This window comes from Pleurodeles waltl, chromosome 3_1, assembly GCF_031143425.1.
Source record: "Pleurodeles waltl isolate 20211129_DDA chromosome 3_1, aPleWal1.hap1.20221129, whole genome shotgun sequence".
In the NCBI taxonomy this organism is placed as follows: domain Eukaryota; kingdom Metazoa; phylum Chordata; class Amphibia; order Caudata; family Salamandridae; genus Pleurodeles; species Pleurodeles waltl.
Window position 1 is genome coordinate 1026532148 of NC_090440.1, and position 20748 is coordinate 1026552895.

The window sequence follows — 20748 nt, forward strand, 5'->3', positions numbered from 1 at the left end:
TGTTGCTTTGTTTACATGCACTATTAGTGCTTTTTAATTATTTGACCTAGCAATATTGCGAATTTGATGCAAGGTATTTCTCAACCTACAGTTAGAGTGGCTTCTTTTAATTTTTAGAGTTTTCCTGTTTTTTTGTCATTGACAGTGCAAGCACTAAATGTTCCATTTCAAAATACATTTAGAGGGCATTTTCTTAACCTGCAGTGTGTATAGTCACAGTGGTGTCTTTTAAATGTTATATTTTTCACGACTTACGTTTTCGGCGGGACAAGCCATAAATGTTTTATTTCATTGTCAATTTTGATGGCCTTCCCTTCACCAAAGGGGCCACTGCTGTGTTACTTCACTTCAGTTTTAGCACATGGATTAATTTGTGTCACAGATACTTCATTAACGTATGCTCATATTTATTTATTTTTCAGTATTTTAAAAATCAGACATACACCTGAAGGTACGTTTGTGCTGAAAACTAAAATGTACGATGGCAGTAAATAGATCCTAATGAAATAAGATGGGAATCCATTGAATCAGAATTCCGAAATTCAAAATAAAGCATTTGGTGTCATAATTCATCACAGCAGCGAGTTGTTTCTTTCCAAACGACCCAGGTTACTAGCTTTAATGTCAAAAATAGTCTGGTAAATATTGCCTTGTGGCTTACTGTATTCATCTACTTGTCCACTTAACTGGTTGATGTACCCAAACATGTTACTATTGATGAAACAAAGAGCATACCCAGTGTGGTTAATGGATGGCGTGAAAGAGCTTGTATGTAGGTTTGTGAATCCGTGGCCGGGTAGTAGCCGGAGTCATAGCACGCGAAGTGGTATTTTACTGTTGTCTTAACTATTGCCCTATCAAGGGATTTTACAAGAATTGATTGTTAAAGTGGATTGTCTGTTTGTCCTCAAATGTTCATGTTGTGTTCAGCATGGTCGGAAATAGCAGTGATCTATTTCACTCTGTTTTCTGTACAGGTTCTCACCCTCTAACATACATTCTCCCATAAAGAGGAGAACCCGTCTTGATTGCTTCTTTGGTCCTGAATACAGCCCGGTCTCCCCAGACCATTTCACCCATCACATTAACCATTGCCACTGGACCCTGTACAGTGAGTTCCCATATAGCTTATCCTAAATGGCCTGCCTTTTTATCAGGTAACCTTAGATCTCTAGTAAGTCGATGGCACTGATTTTGTTATCCAGTAACCTTCACCTGACACACCAACCATTCTCACAAGCTTACCACATGGCCTACAGGGACTTAAGGAAGCATACCTAACAGCCAGTGAGCTCAGAGCTGTTGTCCTTGCTTGTGTATAAGAGCTGATTAAAGGAGGAGCCAAAGATTTTTTTCTGGTGCCTGTCAAGCTGCTGTCTCCCACAAGTTTTACTAGCCCACAACGTGTGCTGGGACATTTCTTCCTTATAAGGATAGGCCTTTTTCCTTCTTGGACACAAATCGGACAGTTGTTCACTGAGACTTAGAAATATTATTTTCCTTCAAGAGACACCAGAAACTCCTTATGATGGTAAACTATTCTATCCCGTAGCGGGCTCTACCAGCCATCTAAAGGCCTGCTCCAGCGTTAAAGGAGCAGGCCTTTAATTGCCAGTATAGTCCAGCTATGGAGGGCCATAAGGCTATTAGAACATTCTGCCACTAGAGGGCAGGATGTTCTAATAAAATAAATAAGCCAGTGGTTCAAGCTGAAAACCATTGTGCTGATTTCTTTGTAATGAATTTCAAGGGTAAAAACGGAACAACTGTGGAAATCATACTATGAAAACCAAGCAAATGCACACACAATTTACAATGTTACAAAAATCATTGTTCATTTGAAAGTTCGACTGTATTACCTGTTGCCTGCTGTGAGGGACTACATATCCCAAGAGCCTGTTTTGCATGTGCCTGCTGGGGGAAGGAGGAGCCCTCGGACTTCGCACTACTCAGCGCTGCTCACCTCCAGCTGAGCGGGTTACCTGGTATCTGCTGTGATGGACTATGTGTCCCGGGAGCCTGTTTTGCCTGTGCTTGCTGGGGTAAGGAGGAGGAGGAGGAGGAGGAGCTCACAGACTTCATGCTACTTAGCGCTGCTGGCTTCCCGATGCTTGGGTTACCTGTTGCTTGCTGTGAGGGACTGCGCGACCCAGGAGCCGGTTTTGTCCATGCCTGCTGGGGGAAGGAGGAGGAGGAGCCCTCCGACCTCGCGCCACTTAGCACTGCTCACCTCCTACTGTGTGGGATGCTCACCGGATGTGCCCACGTGCATGCCTGGGCCAAGACAGGCCTGTCTTCACTTGTCATCGGCCAGAAGAGGCCGGGCTGGACCCACCCCTATTGGTGGCAGATAGTTAGCGTTTTTTTTTTTTTTTTTTTCTGTTGTTTGGTACTTGCCTGTGTGTCATCTCCCCTTTTTTAGGGTCGAGCACGCAAAGCGCTCTGTCCCGGTTGTAATCTCTCTATGGGCTTGTAACCACGTCCATGTCACACCCATCAGTTTGGTTGGTTTGCCTTTTAAAATTCACTTGATTTAATTCCTGAAAGGCATGCATACGTCATGCCTTTTCTGGTGTTTAGCCTTCCTTGAGTGCACCTACCAACTACTAAAAACATATGAGGCTCCATGATTTCCGTATGGTTTCTGGACTACTTTTTCACTTTATTTCATAGGCAGCGCGATCTCTCTGGGCAGTGGTCGAGTGTTTTGCATGACATCGACCCTGTTACATGGATAATTGCAATTTTGCCAGTTACATGGATAATTCCACTTTTGCCGGTAACATGGATTATTGCACTTTTGCCGATTCGTTTCACTACGAGCAAACTTCAGTTTCCTTTTTTGTCTGTCGGCTTCGCGCTCATGGCGGCTGTCGGCTCGCTGATGTGAAACTGTTTTACTTTTCATTTTCAGTTTATGTGGCAAGAAAAGTCCGGAGTTACAATGCTAATAGCTCTAACTCAAGCAAACGCAACACCTATTGCATTGCAAATGCTTGTTGATTGTTTGGGTTAAGTCTGAATAGTGTTTGTCTCCTGATTGGAACTTGAACTGTGGTGTTTCTAGCCTTTCGGCAGAGGGTGGCTTTATTGCGTGTTATCTTTTGCATCCCATAGCTGCTGAGTGGGCGGCTCTTCTCAGGGCTCCTTATTGGAGGCCCCATTACAGTTGAACCCCCCCAGGCCATTCTCTTCACTCTCTTGTACCTCTTGCTTTTGCTGTGTGTGTGTGGGGGGGGGGGCTCAGCCTCGGGCTCTGCTCTGTTTACTGACTCTGGGGTTCCCAATCACTTCCCCTTTATTTGTTTCATGGGGAAGAGAAAAGTGGAAACACAAAATATGTCTCATACATGCCCCAGAACCAGCAGTACTATTCTATCTTTTTTAAACAATGCATTGGGTGCCCTTACCTAGGAAATGTCTTGTGTTGAGGAACAGCTGACCCAATCACACCAGGGCATCGACTTAACAGCAGAAGAAGGGGACTGTGCAATAAAAGCTTTAAGAGTTTCCCTGGATACTAACGCTCAGGAATCTTCAGACACTTGGAGCCACCCAGACGCACAGGTCACAGAAGTTACAGCTACCCTTTCTAATGTACATGCTTAGGCCACCACGCAAAGACAGTTCAGAGGTGATGGTGGGGCAAGGTCCAAAAGTATAAGGGCGTACTCTCATATTCCACAGGTTGGTAACAAATCCACCAGGAGGCTTATAAGGGGGCAATTAGTTTTTCGAATTGGAGAATTATTTTATACAGGCCCTTTTTCTTAACTTGTAAACAAACATTTTTTTAAGCCTTTGAAAATTTTCGTTTTGGATTTAATATGCTGGGATGAAAGGGTGGGATCCCTCGGGAAAACTACGGGATTTCTTACAGAACAGTCTGAAAACATCTTTAGTAAAATATCTGCCCTGTCAAACTGTCAAATACTCACTATGGTCAGGATCTTTCTGATGACAAAGTTGGTTTTAATATTTCGGATCCTCCTTCAACACTTTGATGTGCCCCAAGGTCAGGTGATGTAGGTATTTTGGGTAATGCAGGTAGTTCCATATGCGATCCTACTGGTTCTATACCTGCAGCACTGATGGTTCCCCCATCACTGGCGAGGAATGCTAACTCCGGGGAGGAGTAAGGTCTATGGTTGGTGCCACTGCTCCAGTTTTAGAGCCTGAGGTTCCTAGGCATGTCCAGCAAGTTTTAACTGGGCCTCCCCAGGGCCCCATACCCTCAGTTCTTCTATCCAGCTCCCTGCATCTTGCACCTTGTGTATCTTGGCCCTAGGTAATGTCCTGCCGCCACTGCAACCTGACCAAGACTTCCAGCATGTTAAGAATAAGGTTGTTCACTGGCTTGCAGGGAGAGTCTCCATCAAAGTTGGACAGTTGTTATTTGAGGAAATTAAAATAGTCCGAAGAGTGGGGTGGATTGGTCGCGCTCCTAAAACATTCTCTGAGAATTGTATTGCTGTCAACCTTTGTAACGCTCATAGGACATGCTTTATTTTAAGTAACGCTCTGACCAGTCTAGCAATTTCCAGTAGAATCTCAGTGTTGCCATTGGGATTCTTTTAGTAGCCCATAAACTTGCTGCTGAATTGTGAGAGGAGTCCTTGCCAAGGGGATAGCGTGGTGCCTGCTTGTGTTTACATCCCAAACATGGGCTCCAATCGATATGAATTGCTGAGTGTGCTTAATGAGCAAGACTGACTGTGGCTGGAAACGGCTTCTAATGATCCTACAAGCTTGACAACCTCATCCTGGGAGCTGAAGGTATTAATCTTGATAACCTCATCCTGGGAGCTGAAGGTATTAATCTGATCCATTGTGGGTGCACAAGGGAAATTTGATGACCCTGATTGGTCCAAGATGCTAATTTTGTCTGACATTATATGCTTTCAGGAGACATGGGACATGCTAGGGGTTCTTTACTTAGATAGTTATGTCACTTTTACTATTAATGCGGTGCCATAATCTAGTCAGAGAGTAAAGGTGTGGGGGTGGGGGGGGTTAGCAACTTTTGCTAAACTGGACCTGCCCCATAAAATGGAAGCGGTTTCAGTAAATTCCTCCCGCATTCTTGGGGTTCTTCTCTCATTCGCTAATAACTTTCTAATATTATGTATTAATGTATATAATGCAATTTATGGGAAGGAGTCTGGTGATATAATGATGATGCTTAGCAAGTTTCTAAACGCCTTTTATACCTCTTGCTCCTCTAATTACACTGCACTGATAATACTTGGAGATTTTAACCTCTACCCCTGTAGAGATTGCTACTTTTTTGGTATGATAGGTGAGGAGAGTGTGAATGATGACCAAGTTCATCCTAAACATACGGTACAAAGGGTGGGGGAGGGTCGATGAATGATTTGTCTTTAGGTTTGAACTCTATTAACCTCTTGATTTTAAGAGTAGTGCTTTCTATATGTATATATATCAGCTGGCCTATATTCCTCTCTAAACTTTTATTCAGTGGACTTGAATAATTTTGGTGATCCCAATCCTCTTTCTGCTAGATTCTATTGGGATAAGAAGCATATGGATTATTTTTTCTTTTTTAAAGCCTCAGCCTAATAGATCAGAGACTAAAGTGGGATTAGGTTATTCCAGAAGCTTTTAATTTCTAGCTGGCTTCTTCTTGCCAACTTGAACTTCAGACCTGTCTGGATGAAGAGGCCTCCGCGAACAGCATCTTCAGGGCTTTTGATACGCTATTTGCCGATATCAATTCTGCTCTTAGTAAACCAGAGCTGTCTGGTATCCCAGCCCCTAATAGATAGTTCGATAAGAAGTGCACAAGGGCATGTAAGGGATACCTAGCTGCTTTAAAAAACACCTAGAGTTAGGTGCAAGCTATATATAGAGCAGCATTAAAAAGCAGGAAGCTCGAATTAAAGAAAGAATTGTGGGAGAACCTTCTGACAGCTAGTGCTATCATGGATAGCACCATGTTCTGGAAGGTTGTAAATTATTCTTTCTTTAAAGAGGATCAGGTATCTGACCAGACAGTCACAGTGCCGGCCCAGGACTGGGTGAACCACTTTTCTGCACTATACCATGGTGATGATTGTGAGCCACTCATACTTCTCACAGAGAGAGAAATAGAATTTTAATAAAAAGAAAATGTCTTGGTTAACGCCACACCAAATTAGGTGCCCAATTCTTAGAGAAAGTGTACCCATGGTATATGTCTTTAACATTAATGGCTTTCATGAATTCACAAGAATTTACAGGATTAGACCAGGAGTTTGTGCTCCTAGGAAATATTTATGAACTGTATTTTAGCATGAGCAAATTTGCATGGGTACATTTGTTCATGCGAAAATCTCTTGAGCATTTACAAGTTCACATTCCCTCCAGCCACTTTTTACCACCCCTGGAATAACTTATACTTCTGCCCTTGTCAGGAGTACATTTCAACATTTTCTCAGCAAGGGAAAAGATTAGAGAAGAGCAGATGATAGTCCTTAAAACATGCAAGTTAGTAGGTTTGAACAGACTCGGTCATTCCAATCCTGGAACAATTACGTACTGCTTCCTCCAGCCCTAGTATGTAGATCTGTAGGAAAGTGCCAAAATGAGGGAATTGCCATAGTAGGGCTTAAAAATGTCTAGTATTCAAGCCCCACTATAGTATTAGCCCTGGCGTGATCCATGAGGCTATTACAAGAGTTCTGACATAATGAGATTGCTGCCATAATTTGTTGCCGCACTACATGGCACCAAGGGGACAAGTAGATGTTTTTACAGGACAAGTAGATTTAAGAAGCAATCTGTCCCAGGGACAATTAAGTATTTTATTACATTCCACACCCCTGTGAATGTGTACAAAAATATTCCATAGCCAATAACGTAACGAAGACCTGCAGGGTAGCAGAGGATTAACAAAGTTAGAACACTTATTCAAAATGTATCTCAACATTACAGTACATGAGAAATATTCTGTATATAGCAGCTATATTTTGTTTATTTTGTTGCTGATCATGCACCAATAAATTCTCTGTTTGTGGTACAATACAATAATCATTCAGATCTCATTGCAAAGGGTCAACGAATACTACCAAATTAAAAATGTGATATTTATCAAATAAAATAGCTTTCCTTGCATTGTTATGCTTGTGTGCCTTGAGCACCTTCCTAAACTGTACTATTATCTTTTTATACAAAGTACTATATGTAAATATACTTAAAAGAACTGCATAAGTTTGTGGGGAAATTAAAATGAGAATCGTCATCCCTATTCATTTGCAATCTTTTACTTTCTTTAATACATTTTCGAAGTCATGGAAAGAGGTCCTTCATCTCCAAAATTAGTGGCTAACAAGGCCTCCCTAAACAATTGTGTCTCATTCCGAGGATCCTCCTCCATCTTGAGCCATGTCAGTATTGGCGTTTTAAATGCATCATGGTGCTATTAAATGCAGCAGTGGGAGACCACAGGGTTCTTCTGAATGGAATCTGTACTTTTTCCACACTCTCACCTGCTTCCAAAATCATAAAGTTCTTCTTTCATCAGAGCCGGCAATGTTCAGGATGGAGAAAGAGGGCCTTCGAACATGACTGCGTGTAGTGCCATTTTTTTTTAAAAGTGATCAACTTCTTTTCAACAATACACAAAGGCCCTGACTACAAGTTCAGGGCTCAATTTTGATCAAAATTACAAGTTATTTGATAATTATCACACACTTGCTATTTCTGGCACAACTTACCTGTCAGTATTTATCAGGGAAATAAACCTGGAAAAAAGACAAAACATGGAATTCGATGACTTATTCACAAGTTGAAAAAATGGATTAGGAGGTACTTAGCGCACCCATAAAGACCTCTACCAAGATTAATGGTATTTAGCAGGTATGGTGAATACCACACCTTATTCTGCAATAGTTGTAAAAAAAGACTAATATGAAAAGGCTTTGCAATGCTACACAGGAGCTTTGAAGGCATTTGTTTTTTTCTTTTTGGTTGTAGAATTTTCCATTTTACCAGTTGCCTCCAATAGGTACACCTTACTTAGGATGACATAGTACCTCAGGCAAATGGTAATATCCAAGACCATTTCCAGATGGGATGCAGTCTGCCTCTGCCCAGATTCCAGCAGGGTTATGTAAGTGATATCCAGCTAGCACATTTTTCCTCTAGATGTTTGCCAGATCTTTTGTTTCTCGGTTGTAGATCCCACTAATAAATCTGTGCACGAATGAAAGGAACTTCATAGTGCTGCACATGCAGCATTTGCACTGCGACTTCTTGTGGGCTGCCTCTACAACTTCAGATCTTCCTCTGCCACGTATGGTCCTCTTGTGGTTCATCTAACATCCATTTAGTTTGTAAAGTAGGAGCACCCGAGCGACCCTATGGTTTACGTAGCCTGGTGAATGGTGGGGAGAGGAAAGGTAACACTTCTTACTGCCATGTCACCGCTTAGGAATGAATGCAGCAGCGCTATGCACATTGAGAATCATGATGCGCCTCCCTTTCTGTTGAACAACTGGTCATTTTAGTTTCACAATGTGTTGGGTATTGTAAGGGGCAGGTGAGACCATCAACAGGCACTGATATTTGATTATATTTCTGGACTCTTGCTTTGTTCTAAATATATAAGACTTATGTAGGGAGCATGTAGGTCCCTCACTGGCACTGAGTGATGTGTAACGCAGTGCCAGTGACAGAGTACTGTCTGACTGGTAGACATGTTTAGTGGCACACATATGGAAATGAAAGAGCACTTGCTCTGGGCGATTGGTTAAAGCACTCTGGGGCGTCACTATCTGGGTATCAAAAAGGTCTCCCCGTTGTACCATTTGGGAGGCTGATGGATAGTAGCTATCATCAGTGAATCGTTGAACACCCCCAGTCACACCTGTGTGTGAACACTGTGGATGCCCGTGATGGGGGTGAACGTCAAAGGGTTGCAGGTGACATCAACCTAGGGGCAAAAGGTATGTCATTATCTTGGGAGCATTTATGTGGGTGCCCTGGATACCACAGTTGTGTGTTTCTTTCCTCCCATGACATGCTCAGCCTGGCCGAAACTAAAAATGAATTAAAGCAAGAATTGAAAAATCTCCATGGCTGCGGAAGAATCACAGACCGTATTATTGTGTTATAAGAGAACAATTGTCATGTTTCGAGTTGAAATTCAGCAATTGCAGCCCCCTCTGCCAATTGTACATTTATCCAGGGAGAGTCTGATCCATTTACACACGGAAACAATGGGCGGTCATGAAGTTTAGTATTCTTTATGAAGTCTCCAATTGCTCATCTTTTGCTGAATATTATAATAATGGATGATATGCAGCCCTAAGCCAGATCAACTGCACATTATTTGCTGGATTATTTCTATATGTCTGGCTCCCGTTTCTGTTTATTGAAATTGAATGTGTGCCAGATTGGGTTACCTCCTTGGACCTCATATTTGGTTAGTATTAATTTGTAATGTATGACTTATATTTTTGTTTGCCTCGATGAAAGAAATAGCGCATTAATCCATGTTGCTTTATAATACTTATCTTTAATTGGATGGACACAGGAGCGCATGAATAAAATTTAAAGTACCAGCTTGTGTACATTCTCTGTGGACTGAGGGCGATCCCTTTCATTTAATAACGTCCGACTGTGGTCGCGACTTCAGCATCAATCAGTGTGCCCTAGATTGAAATGTAAATGCAGGCGATATGAAGATGTTTTCAGTTTGAGAACTATTCCTTGCGGCCTTAAATGAGAACATTTAGCAATAAAAACGTTTAGAATAGGCTCTTATCGCATACCTACCAGTCAGAAGTTTCACTTTTTTTCTCTGCTGTGTGTGTGGGAAACCAAACAACCTCTCCTACCTGATTCGGGCATCATACATCATGCCCAAGGTTGCTTCCCCCAAACACACTCCGGGGAAAAGAACCACGTCCTTCCTAGTTGTGAATCGACTGTGACTTTAAAGACTACATCCATCATGTACATGTTTTTTTATTTTGACGAAATCTGGATAGGTTAAAGAGAAAGATTGAGTTTCTGAAAGGAGTATTAAACTGGACTTCAGCGAGCAAACTGTCAAGTGTCCATCAGGCACTAGCAGCCCTCAGGAAATTGATTTGTTGTAAAGAGATATCCCTTCTCGTCTCGAGAGCAGATTGTGTGTCCTCGCCATAAGATGCTGAATAAGTGACCTTTTCAGAATCGTTAGGGGTGTCCTTGTTCACTCATGCCTGCTATCATTTGAATATGCTCATTATCCTCTTTCGAATGAATCCAAGTGTGGCGGCCAGCTTTAAAGGTCATGTGCAAGTTTGTCTGCTCCTTTGCTGAATCGGGGTTTCCTGGGATCCCTTTGATGTTTTTGTCATTATCTGAGGGCTTGTGAAATTATTTGTGTTCTCAAACTTGAGGCATGTGGGTTTAGGCTAATTAGAACGGGCTGGCACACAAATATACACGTGCATCGCATGATCGCACGGATCCATAATGTTGACCCGGCTGCTAACCATGCCGCTGTCCTGTACACAGTGTGTGACGCAGAAGCGACGTCACCAGAGAGGTTGCAGTGGCAAAGTGCTGTTTTAGATCGAGCAGGAGAAACTGCTCACTGAGGAGATGGCAGAGAGACAAAACTTCTACCTGGAGTACCGAGAAGGCAGAGGCTGAGAAAATAGGACAGTCAACATAAAAATTAGTATGGGCCCTAAGATAATTGAAGGGAGCTTTACATATGAGTTAATACCTGATTATATGAGAACTGCAGCTGACCAATAGTGGGATTGGTGGTAGGAAGTGCCAAGGCATTATTTTTTGAGTCACTTGCCAGTCCCGTTCTCGGCTGACTACATTACTGTGGTGTAGATGGGCAAGTCAAACCTGCATGAAACTTCAATCTTGTGTTGAGAGATGTGAAATGTGTCTGCCTACACCTTCTCAAGCCTAAAAACCTGAGGAACACATTGTTCCTCACTAGCTGCCGGTTCTTTGTTAGCATTTTGTTAATAAAAATATTGGCAGAGAAATATATTTTGTCTTAAATATCATTTACAAAAATATTGTTCCCATTTGGTGTATATTTTCTGTTAACTCCAATGGCACAACATTTTTGCAGATGATAATCAAGACATAATATTTCTGTTAGACAGTACTTTGATTACGATATTCTGGTATCATACTATACAGTTCATTCTAGCATTATGCCTGTCGCAAAAACAGATAGTAATCCACTCTCTGTGCAAAGCATTCCTCTAGACATTGTCACAATCTTTCAGAGATGGCCCTTCTCAAGGACATAGTCTTGTCCATGCAGCGTTTGCTTACCTGTTTATCATGTGTTGTGGCTATCACAGGTTAACTAAGTTGTGAACTCTTTTCCTATTGTGCAATACTCTACCTTCCATTGTTTAGCTCCAGGCAGCTGATCACATGGGTTAACATTCTTCTGAAGCCTCTGCTATTGTGCCAGGCTCTCCCTGCCTTTGTTTGGGAGCAGGGAGCTGATCACATAGGTTAGCATTCCTCTGGGCTCTCCTCAGTGATGTATCAAAACAGGAAGCCCCCCCCCCCCCCCCCCCCCCCGGCACAGAACATGGGTGGTGGCCCTTCCAGAGTCACTCAGCCCAGGTGCTGCTCTGAGGGGCCCCCTGGGGGGAGGCACACTGCAGAGGCTGCGGGGGCCTTTGTTATGTCTTGCTCTTCCTGCCTTTGTTTAGTAGCGGGCAGCTGATCACATGGGTTAGTGTTCTTCTGGAGTCTCTGCTATCTTGACAGACTCTCCCTGCCTTTATTTTTTAGCAGGAAGCTTATTGCATCTGGAGATTCAACTATCATGTCAGACACTCCCTGCCCTTGTTTAGGAGGAGGCAACTGATTACAGAGACTGCGGAACCCATGTTTCCCTAAACCATGTTTGTTTTACCATAGAGGAAGGGTGAAAAATAACATACCATGCACAAAAGGTTTTTATGTGATGGGGTGGGTTACCAAGTGTGCAGAAGTCTGTTATATGGAAAGATATACATTCACTTAACAAATAAAAATAACTTAAAAAGTAGTATTCTTTGGAGTTCAACTCCCAATGGAAATGTGATAGTAATAATCACCCGATTTACTGACCTTGCAAGGATAGAAGGCTAAACTAGCCTTGTTAGCATGAAACGTGTGACCTGCAGATAACAATACGTATCAGTGTTAAGAGCTGATCTCACTCATCGCCATCCTCGAAGAGCTGCAATAAGACTTACTGCTGCCTTTGCAGAAACTGAAATCCATAGGATGTAGCGTCTTCAAAACCACTCATCATTTTGAAATATTAATGGTTTCCCTATGCCAAACATAAATATTAACGATTAGTATCTTTGTTGCACTTGCAGCAAAGTGACACTGCGTAGTGCATAAGTATCTAATCTGAGTGCTTTGTTTTTGCCCATTTTACTTGTGGAACCAATTCCTTTCGATTAAGTTGGATGACTCAGTCCTACAAACACAGAGATCCGGGAGTGTATCACTCAAAGTGCTTTTCACTAAACTGATTAAAAGGCTACCAAGCGAGATCCCAACTAGAATAAACAATTCCTAAGGAGCATATTGGGGGGTGTTATGTAAACTTAATCCCTGAGCTCAGACTTTTGCTCAAGCTCTAAGACTCAAGTTATTGTATCCAATGTAACTAACCTCAAGTGGTTAGATTACAATTAGGTGATGGCAGACGTTTTCACTGACACAAACGAGAACTGATTTTATAATGGGATTGATAAACAGCATACACTAGAGATTAGTAAAAAAGGATCTTTTTATCCTGACAAGTTTTTATTGTTCCCAGAATAAGTCTTGTGGCTCTAAACACGCCCCTTTCAAATACTAATTTGCTATTTTGTCTGGACCCAAATTGCGATTCAGTAAGGTGTTACCAAATCGCAGTTTGAGTTTGTTACATGCAAAGAGGCCTTCTTGCAGTTGAAAATGGCCGGACTGTGCTAATCTAACCCATTGCAAACACAGAGGCTTTGTACATCCTGTGTTTAGGAGGAGCAGGTTGTTTGAAAACTTGGGTATCCTATGTGCTAATGTGAGTGCGACCCTGAACACAACATTGTGGAACAGATTCACACAGGTCCATGGTAGCCTGCCCTCCTATGTATACCATATGATCTAATAGGTTGTTCCCCATTGGGGACACTACACACACAAACGTCTATCGCTATCACACTGATACGTCTTTTTATAAGTAGATCAGTCTGGGTACCTGCACCATCGTTATTGCTCCTAGAAGATAATCTGTCCTACTGAAGACCTGTTGGACCTTTGACATCAGGCGACCAACCATGAGATGTATTCTTTCAGTATGTTGGGTGCCCTCTAAGCATGCCTACCACAGACTTTGATGGTTGCCTTTTTCTTTGCATCTACTATGTATGCACTGTAGCCATGTTTGGCATGTTTGTGTACTGCCAAAGACTATTCTGAATGCCTGTATGAGCACGGACAACTGTCCGATGTAATATGATGTCCATTGTGAACCCTTAAATAAAGAATTGCAACAAAAAAAAGGAAACATAGGTATCAGACTGGAAAAGGTTTGCATACCCAAACATCCGGATGGTTTGAAACTGCCTAGTTCAGAGGGGAACATATTAATAAACCCTTGAAAAAATCTCGGGGATTAATTGATTTCCCCCATTTTAAGGAACACTATTTAGGAGTATTGGGTAGAGTGACAATAGCTATAATAAAATGTTCTCGGTAATGGTCCACTGGGATAATATTCATGGAAGGTGAGGGCAGGATCTCCTAACCTCCTCACAGAATGTTTTTAGTGTACCATGTCCTGACTCCATGACTTGGGCTTCATGATCAGTGTCCGAATCCCATCCAGAAGTACCATCTCATCCCCACACAGAAACTAACCTTAATAAAAGTGGTGCTAGACACAACCTGCTTTGAGGCATTTCGTCCTCTTTGGAGGATTGGAGTTCTGTTTTGAGATTACTTCAACTAAAACAGTAAGTCCAGAACAGCATGCACTGTTAGATGATCATCTAGCAGTTTTAGATAAGATGTCAATAACAAAATCAAGTTTTGCATTAGAGAACTCAAACTTAATATCTACAGCAGTATCATAGATGATGCAATCAATGAAGTAATTTGATATGTCATCAGTGACATAATTTAACATGTCAGTGAACCCATATTTGAGGTGTATGACTAGGGTGTGATTTAAGGTTATTTTACCAAACCTTAACTGGTGATTCTCTAGATTGTAGGTTTGTTTTGTAACCATAAATGTACTTTAACTCTGAACTTTTTTAGGTGAACATCTGTTAGTGTTCTAACCAAAGCTAACCAGAACTCCACAAAAATGCAATGATTTTTTATTTTTTTTGCACATATGCTACATCCAGCAGTTGAGCTCAGGCCCAGTTACCGACTCACCATGGGTGCCCAAGCCCAAGGATGTGTTCAACTCCTTCATTTTCTCATAGAAACTTTAGACACACAGTTAGAGCCTGAATCGTCAAACAGATTTACACCAAATTTGTCAGAAAACTAGATGTAGATCCAGAAAGAATGCTTTTTGTGTTTTGGTGGAAATCCGTTCAGTAGTTTTTGAGCAATTAATGCTCAAAATCTTTATATATCTAGGGACACTGAGGCTCAGCGGATCCTGACAGATCTCAAACAGAGATCTGATTGGCTGTCACCACCTCAACAAGAAGTGGTGACAGCGGTCTTGGAACTCCTAAAAAACAAAAAAATGAAAAATAAGACATATGGGGCCAGGGTAGGAATACTCTGACCCCCTAGGCCTGGTAGTAGGGTTCCAGATGGACCCTCCGTGGGCCTAAAAGTGTTTGTGTATTTTTTTTATTTTTTTTATTTTGCTGCAAATTCGCGAAGGATCCGCAGCATTTTGTTAAAAAAAAAAAAAAGTGTTGTCTCCTGCGCTTGTTTTTTTTTTAAATGCTGGGACTGGACTTGAGATCTGTTTCCCTGCCTGCAGTAATGTGAGTGGGGAGAGAGAACTAAATATTGCTCCTGTCTGAGGTAGCAGCATTAGTAGCTGCTCCCTTGAGCAGGAGCACCCACTGGATGTGGGAAGCTGGCTGGGGCCGCTGGGACTTGGAGCTCCCCTCATGGCCTCCAGCATTACTGTGCTGGGTCTCTAAGGATGGGGTCCCTGAGGCTGAAAAGGGCCTGGGGATGGGGGCCCTGTGCCCCCCTCCTCCAGAACATAGCACCGCCCCTGGGGATGCCACCTCCCCTACTTATGATGCTAGGCCCTGGGGAAGAGGTCCCCAGGGCCAAAGTCGGTCTGTGGAGGGGCGGGGGGCCGCATGATAACCCTCCCCCTACTTTTAACTCCAGGCCCCTGGAGATGCGATGTCCAAGCTCTAAGCGGTGCCACTCATCTGAACTCCAGGCGGTTTAAATGGGGTGATGCTGGACTGCCTATCCACTCAAGCACTAGCCTCGGCGTCAAATGAGAAACTACACTCTGCACTGGCAATAGTACCCGAAGGGAAGTGGGGAATGGGATCAACAAGAGAGAAAATACTGCGGTCGATTATCTTCACTGGTCTCCACTCTGCCACCTGCGTCACCCAAAATGTGTTGTTATATTTACAACGCTGCTTTGGTTATGAAGTCTCTTTTTGTAATGGGTTATGGATTAATTGTTTATAGTGTGTGCGAGACCCCACTTCACTTGCAACAATGCTTAGGTTAATAACAGTTAGTCATTAATATCAATTAGTCCTTGATAATCATTAGTCCTATGACAACACTTTACAATTGTCAGGTTAAATCGCAAATGTCGACTAACTTTCTTTTTGACGATTGCTTTCCTTAAAATATGAAGTCTTTGTTTATACCCAGTCTTTTTTAGCACTAGCGATATCAGGTGTGGCTTGCTGCACAGCTCGTTTGCATCAGCCCTTTTATAACGTGTCTTTTGTTCTCTCTTTCTCCCTAGGTACCAGATGGTGATTGGAGATGTCGTGTGGGCATCTGGAGACTGGAGGCATGGGATCAGAGAGGGAGCGGAGCCTTTGAAGAGGACTCACTGCTGGAGCAGGTGACTGGAGCACTGACAAGGCCAACTGTTGCCTTATATGTGAGAGCGATTTAAATAGCTGGTCTTCCAAAATGGCCGCTGAAACACATGCAGCCGTTGAAACACGCTCTCAGGCAGCAGGTCGAGCCATGTGTAAGCCAGCTTGCTGCCTCTTTGAATATTCAGTTTCTACACATTCGAGCCTTGTTAGTCCTACCACTGCCTCCAGGGATGATTAAATCAAAAGTACAAGTGTGTTTACAACAGACAATATCCAGTGTTAAACACCTAGTAAACTTAATGCAGTAAGTAATCCTAAAAACCCCAGGGAGTGGGCGCATTTACCTTGCTTTAAGCACTTCCTAATATATGAGTATGCAGTAAGATGCGCATTGTAGGAAGCTGCTGTGGCAATGGCTGCAGTCATAACACCTGGTGACAAAATCAACCTGGGGCCACATACCTCCCTCCCCCAAACGTTAATGCCAGGCCCTGGCTGTGAAGGCCGTGTGCAATGTGGGGTGGGCGCCTTTGGTGGGGTTGGCCGGGGGTTAGATTTATGTATCATAATAAAATACTACATTATGTTACAAAACCCATTGATAATCACTGAAAAAAACAAAGGTTAAAGTAATTTTGGAGTTAGATTGAATTTCAGCAACAAAGTAACATTTTAAACTCAAAAAAATGCAAAAATTCACCTATTACAGTTATCTCAAGTAGCTGTAACTCATGCCCTAAGGTAACTGTAATTCGTGCCCTCGCCATGCACTGCTAATTACCTCATATATTACCTCACTCATTCCATCTTTTATCACATCATTGATAATACCACTGCAATATTTGCAGTGAAATTATTGATGAGAAAATTGTGCATAGTGAGTCATTTCAGTAACACAGTAGCCATCAGATCACAGCGTCTGCAATTCAAAGATCAACATTTTACAGTGTAATCACGATATGAAAGTATAGGCATTTATAACCTACGATGCTTTGCAATAAATGGCTATTCGTCTTGTCCCGCCCACCTCCCTCCCAACATCAGAACAACAACTTTGAGTCACCAATTGAAAGAGTTCACAATCAGTGCTCGCCTATTAACAGTTTCTAAGAATGTCTATTTATAGCAGCCACAGTCAACAAAGTGTATGCACGAATATGTAACCGAGGAATGTAGGTGGTACAGGTTTAGACATATCCTGTCAGGCCACCGCACTGTTATGGGCAGGGTGGTATCGCCCTGCGCTATAAGAGGACGTAGTGCCTCAGAAGTAGAAGTGTCATGGCCCAAGTAATTATTTATTTGTTTTGTTCTTCCCCACTTTCGCTTGTCTAACCTTTACATTTTTCCAGTAACATAGCCTATTCTTTGGAGATGGGTGTCTTGCTCAGACCTCTATACTTTTCACTGTGCAAAGCTCCACTCTCTGCCAGCCCCCACCTAGCAACTTTCTCATACCAGTTTGTCACTTGTGGCGGTATCGGGATTTCCAATGCTTCGTTATTAAACGTTTGGCCAGCCGTAAAGCCAGGTCCGTGAAGTGTGTTGACACTTTGGCTTTTTTGGGTCAGGAAAAAACAAAGGCCCAGTATACAGGAGTTTGGTGTCCACCAGTAAGAGTATCCAGTTAAGTTGGCGGGGAACGTGCAGTCTTCTCCCAGTACGTGGACAGTGCTGAACAAAGCCACAGCATATGTAATAAATTTGCATCTGCCGAGTGACAGCGGGGACATTCCACTGCAGCACCAGGAAAAATTGTGTTTATTCTATGCAGGGTGAAGTCCGCTCTGTGGAGTAGGGAGAATTGAATTAATTTGAATCTGGAGTTGCAAGACACTTTTTTGAGTGATCCCAGTAGGACTCCCCATTCTTTAATAGTGAAATTGCAGTATAAGTCTGTCTCTCATTTAGTGCGTAGAGTTTCCAGGTGGGTCCTCAAGTGTGTTCGTGGTACAGCCAACGGACTCAATGCCTGCCATCTCCCATCGTGAATAGTTCCTGGAGGAATTCATATGTGGTGTGTTCCCTTGCGTCATGTGCCCAGTATTGTCGAATATAATGTAGGAGGCAAGCATGAATTAAAAATAAGGTGTTTGATTTCATACATACACATGAGCTGCCAGAGAGTGACATTAATGTCCCATCTGGCAACAGTTCATAAACCGTCATTGTCTCAGACAGTTCCCACACACTCAAACATTGCACTGATAGTGTGCCCAGGGCGACAGGAAGTCCCCGCAGTGGTATAGTTGGAGCTTATGGGACAGGCGTGTATGTATAGCGTAAGGCCATCTGCCAGTATGTCAATGCCAACTGTAGCAGTACGAAAGGGGTACAAGGGCTGATGCTCCGTGGCTTTGCAGTCTATGTAGATGACCACTGTTAATCTGGGCTGTTGTGTATCCTATTTCACATATATTATGGCCAGCAAGCCAGTATGCCAATCATTGCAGTTGTCCCGCATTGCAGTATGCTTTAAAGTCTGGGTCACCAATGCCCCCACCACCACTGGTAACTGGAGCTTTGCCAAACTCACCCTGCGGCAGCCTCCCCCTCACTCTTGTTCAGTCAACAATGTGGTCAACACTTTAAACACCCAAGCCGGGACCACAATTGGAAAATTTGTCAAGTGATATAGCAACCTTGGGAGCAGAACCATCTTCGCCAATGCTAAGCGGCCGCTAATGAAAGCGGTAGCCTGGTCCAAAAACTGATTTGAGGTTTGTGAGAGTTGACCATTTGCATGAGGTTAACTTCTAATATATTTGGTGCCTCACGATATATGTGGACCCCCAGGTAGCGGAAGGTGTGTGGTGCTATTAGGATTGATGTAGGCCCAAATTCCAGTGGTGGCTGCACAGGAGTGCCCACAAAAGAAAATGCACAGGATTTGTTAGTATTGATCTTCAGATCCGATAGTTGTCCAGATTCTGACAGTGCACTAGCTATTCCTGTAAGATCCCTAGTCAGATCTTTCAAGTACAGAATCATATTCTCTGCGTAGAGGGTCACGGCATGTGTCACCCCATGTGTAGGAATGCCCTACAACGCCGACCCCTGCCACAGCATTTGTGCTAAGGGCTCTATCGCCAACACAAACAACAGGGGAGATAGGTGACAATCTTGGCGGGTTCCCCAAGAGATTTTATAGGATGCAGAAATGTGGAACCCCATCTTCACGCTCACCGTTGGCTCAGAATATAGAAGTATATACAGTAATACAGTTTGCCAGTATACCATAGCAGGCCAACACTTAGAGCATAAATTCCCAACTTAGCGTATCAAATGTGTGATGGATATCTAGGGGCAAGCAACCTGCATAGAGATAATGTGCTTGGGTTGTGTCCATGATGTAGAATAAACAGCGTATATTCAGTGATGTATTACACTTTGGAAGGAGTGGAAGCAACCGACGGGCCAAGATTTTCCTTAGTTTTTTATATTCTCTGTTTAGTATAGATAAAGGTCTATATGAGGATAACTCCAAAGGTGGTTTGCCAGGTTTAATCAGGGACGTGACTATAGCCTGCCATGTAGTGGGGGTACAGTTACCCGCCTGCACTGACATTGTGTATTATTTTTCCAGGTGGGGGGACCAGCTTGCCTTCATACGTGGAATAAAACTCGATGGGGAGGCCATACAAGCTTGGTGTATTATTCCGGGCCATTTCTTTGATGGCCCTTCTGATTTTGCCTGTTGTAATAAAGGTCCCTAAGGCCTCGTGCCCTCTTCCATCACTCTCGACAATTGTATTCGGTCATGTTAGGAGGTCACTGCATCTGCAGACGGCAGCATGGGGGCAGTGTAAAGCTCCGTGTAAAAATGTCTAACGGCTGTATTCATATTTAGCTGTGTGGACACAGTGCACTGTTAGGGAGCTTATGGAGTTTGTGGAGGTTGAATAATCCAGGCCAGTAAGGAGTTTGAATTTTCCACTACTGTGTGAATTTTTTGTAGATTTGTTTTGTATTCCATTATTCTGAGTCTTTCCAAGCATTCTGCATGTGTTTTTCTTACCGCTTGCAGTGTAGAGTAGACTATATGTCACATGTCGCCTCTGCTTGTTCCAACTGGGTCATGTTGTGTTCTGTTCATTATAATTCTCTTAGTGTTTCTTGTTGTACCCACACCAGTGTATTCATTGATGTGCCCCGTATCACCACCTTAAACGCCTCCCACTTCATTAGGGTTAAAGAGGCCATCCCAGCGTTTTCGGCAAAATAATTGTCTATAGTGTTTGCAAAAGATTCTCGGGAAGCTGCATCCTCTAGGATTGACTGCCCAATTCTCCAAGTGGGTATGGGTGTTGGTACACATCAGTCATCACACAAAAAGGACAAGAAATATGATCAAACTAAAAAATAAATCCAACATTATGAGAAAAAACGACCCTCACCCACAATTTGTGGCATGCTTCATCATAGGGCCCTCTAACACACTCCAAATAATAAATCCATTTTGGAGTGGAGCAGTAAGGGTAAGGGAACATATAAGCACAAAAGACAAGACCAACAATTATGGCACAGGGATCACAGATGAACAATGGAAAAAATATCTAAAACTGACTCAGGCTAATCACTTCACTAATTTATTCTGGTGTAGCCTGGACAGGATTAAAATATTGTTGGTGGTGTTTTAGGAGCGAGTCACCTGTACACTCCAAAATCTGAAAAGGGTCAACATGTTTTGGCCTACTTTAACTGCCCTTAAGGGTCA

At 42.8% G+C, this 20748-nt stretch overlaps 1 protein-coding gene across 4 annotated transcripts in view; it reads left to right on the plus strand.

Moving 5' to 3' along the window:
* Positions 1-20748, plus strand: part of LOC138284937 (uncharacterized) — a 374377-nt gene that overhangs the window by 83803 nt on the left and 269826 nt on the right. For 3 of the 4 annotated variants that reach the window (XM_069224278.1, XM_069224277.1, XM_069224280.1), the window contains exon 2: positions 15950-16051. The gene's annotated coding sequence lies outside the window, so the exon portion shown is untranslated. Of the gene's footprint in view, positions 1-15949; positions 16091-20748 lie in introns of all 4 variants that reach the window. The other variant, XM_069224279.1, reaches the window with a different exon arrangement.